The sequence below is a fragment of the Euprymna scolopes genome, chromosome 46 (genome assembly GCF_053919585.1).
Source record: "Euprymna scolopes isolate OS-2025 chromosome 46, ASM5391958v1, whole genome shotgun sequence".
NCBI lineage: Eukaryota > Metazoa > Mollusca > Cephalopoda > Sepiida > Sepiolidae > Euprymna > Euprymna scolopes.
Genome location: NC_136527.1, coordinates 54,565,442 through 54,569,029, shown reverse-complemented (window position 1 = coordinate 54,569,029; position 3,588 = coordinate 54,565,442).

The following is a 3,588-nucleotide window of genomic DNA, read 5'->3' as shown; positions in this document are numbered from 1 at the left end:
TATATATATATATATATATATATATATATATATAAAGCTTTAGCATTTATTTACATCCCACGAGGACAAAGCAAGAAGTTTTACACTTTGAACAAAGTTTTTTAATTAAAATGTGCAATAACGAGACGAGTATGTAAAATCGTTTTTATAATAAGCTTAGTAAATAGCAAAGTTTGTTTTTATTTTTATATAAAAAGTTGTAAAAAGATTTGTAAATAAAATTATGTATCTTTAATTTTTGTTTGTTTGCTCATAGTACAAACATGTAAACTTTTTATTCTATATTTTATTTACAAGTTTTTTTTTATAAACACACATTTTTAAATTTTAAATAAAACTGTTATCCAATAAAACCATTTTTAAATGGTAATCTCCTAACTTTACCATCGTTTGCAGGCAAAGATTTTGTTTTCATGAAAAAATAAATTATTAAAAAATTGTAAATAAAATGTATTTAAACAATGTTTTTCGTTTGTTTGCCTGCGGTAAAATTTTATTTAATCTGTAAAGTTTAAAAGAAATATATTTGTATATTTTTTTATTACTCTGTAAAGTGTATACAATTTAAAATAGTGTTTTTTGATTAAAATGTTTTTGCGTATTGCCCCTTTTTCGATGGCTTATAATGGCAAAGTTAAAAATATTTGTATTAAAAAAAGCAATTTTAATGACAAGCTTTTTTTGTTATACGCCTATTTTTAATTAACAATAAGCTTTTTATAAATAAAACTGTTGTTAAATAGTAAAACTTTTTTCGTTAATAAAAATCTGCGACCTAAAAGTTATAAAAGTATGATTCAACTCAGTTAGAACTTCCGGTTCAGTTGAATCGCAAAAAGAGGATCACATAAACATTGTATTCCTTCTACCCTAATTGATATTCTACTAATAGACTACCTAGTACTTACCTTTCCCAATACAATTGATATAAAAAGAATTTAACCATGGTCTCCTTGCACCCCCAAGAAATAACTTCTGCGGCGGTAAATGAACTTCAACAGATTGAGTTTTCACAGCAGTCTCTCCATGATAAAGTTGTAATTAAGAAAAGAAGCCGTTCAACGCCTGATATTCAAATATCTCAGCCAGGCATTAGTAACAACAAAGTGTATATTCGTAGCTTTAATGGTACTAACGGAAAAGTTAGCTTTGCGGCTGTGAACTAAAAAAGGCATTGTTCTGCTTTCCTTGTTTGTTGTTAGGGGGTGATGTAACATGGACAAAAGATAGTTTCAAAACTATTAGCAAAATGAAAGATAGAACTGAAAATCATGAGAAGCACGTTGACAATGTAGTTTCCCTATCAATTTTGGGGACCATAAATATTAAAGCAAAACTTAGTGAGGCCTGCAGACTTTCAATCAATCATCATAACATGAATGTTAAGAAGAACCGTGAAATTTTATCTAAAATAATAGATTGTATTTTCTTTTGTGGGAACTTTGAAACTCCCTCACGAGGACATGATGAAAAAGATGATTCAGTAAATCCAAGTGTATTTAGAGGATTTTTAAATTTTGCATCTTAATTAGATCCAGATTTAAAGAATCACTTAGAAACCAGTAATGTCTTCAAATGTGTTTCCAAGACTATTCAGAATGACATACTTGACTGTCTTTTACAAATATACCATAATGAAATAAGGGCAGAAATTAGCAAAGCTTCCTTTGTAGCTGTCATGGCTGATGAAATAACAGATGTGTCTGAACATACACAAATGATCATTGTTTTACGGTACGTCTTGGATGAAAAAATACTTGAACGCATTTGGGGATTCTTTATTCCAGAAAACTAAACCGCTAATAGGATATCAAAATGTATTCTACAACAATTAGATATAATCCTTCAAGGGAATCGCCAAAAACTGATAGCTCAGACATTTGATGATTCAAATGTCATGAAAGGCAAAAAAGCTGGTGCTCAGGTGAAAATAAAAGCAGTTTATAGTAATGCACATTTCACTCACTGTTATGCGCATCAACTTAATTTAATAATGAGGAATGCAGCAAGCATTACAGGAAATGCTAGAATATTTATCTCTAACATTTGGCTATTCCGACTTTCTTTTCTAGATCACCACAGCGTCTGTCCATTTTTCAAGAAGCATCTGGATGTAAGCATTCTACGTGTATCCGCCACAAGGTGGAACTTTAACATACATAAATAGAGTTCATGAAAATGTTCACGCATAAAAAAACTGTCACTGAAATTCAGTCAACATCATATGTAGATGAGACCGTTGCAGAAGCGACAGGAATCCTGAAATATTTAAACGATGAAAATTTCATGTTTTGGTTTGAGCTATTTCATAAAATTATGTCTCATGTTGAAATTATTTCTCGGGAAATTAGCATATATAAAGTCAATGAATACGTAACAAATTTCAAAACTGCTATTTTAGAGATAAGAAACACCAAATACTGTGAAAATTCTTCACAAACACTCAAGGGCGAAGCTAAAGAACTGTGTGACTATATATCTGTTGATATAACGGACAGATATTCTTCAACTAAACATTTAATACTTGCTAAATTGTTTTACAAGATAAGCTTTGCTAGTTTTAAGAAAAAAAAAACTACCTACAGAAGAGATATCCTTGACAACTGAAGAATATCCCATGATTGACAAAGAAAAGTTTGAAACTGAGCTAGAAATATTTTATAGTAGGTCAGATATCCATGCGTATTGCAAAGTAATTGATCTGAAATTTATTTTGGAAAACAATTTAAACGATGTTCTTAGTGAAATCACAAAACCCATAAAAATTATCTTGACAATTCCCATGACTACATAAGAGATAGAACGTTGTTTTTCAACTCTGAAAAGAATAAAAACTTTTCTAAGGAGCACCATGGGTTGCGAAAGACTAAATGCACTTGCAGTGCTTTCAATTGAAAAAAAAGTTCTTCAGCAATCATTCAGAAGTTAAGGAGAAAATTATCAATCTTTTCTCACAAATTAAAACAAGAAGAATGGAATTTACTTTCAAATGAATGTAATAAGTAAAATATTTAAAATATTTACATCTATTTAGGATTCCTTTAAGTTATTGTATTTTTATACGTGTGCATACGTATAAATTATGTATATTTTTATGTTTGTTTTATTTTTACACAATATTAAAAAAATAGGTGTTTTCTTTATAACAGCACCCCCACTAATCTTAGGCACGAGCCGCCACTGCTCTTCTACCTACCTGGATAAGGTACATATTTTAATGCTTTTATTCGGTTCGAAAAGTTACTCTTCTACCTACCTGAATAAGTTACATATTTAATGCTTTTATTCGGTTCGATAAGTTACTCTTCTACCTACCTGAATAAGTTATGTATTTTAATGCTTTTATTTGAAACATGCGGAAAAGTATATTTTCAATAGCGTGAAAATTTTATTTTATCCATTATAAAGCCTCGATAGTTCGAACTGAGTTTTCCCCTCATTTATTAATAAATGTGCGGGTACTTGTACAGCATAATCAACATATTAAAAAATGAAAATATCGAAAAAATTGTACGTATCCGAAAAAAAATTCACTGAATTTCATCAAGTTTTTTTTTAATTTTATTTATTTTTTTACAGTGAAAAATG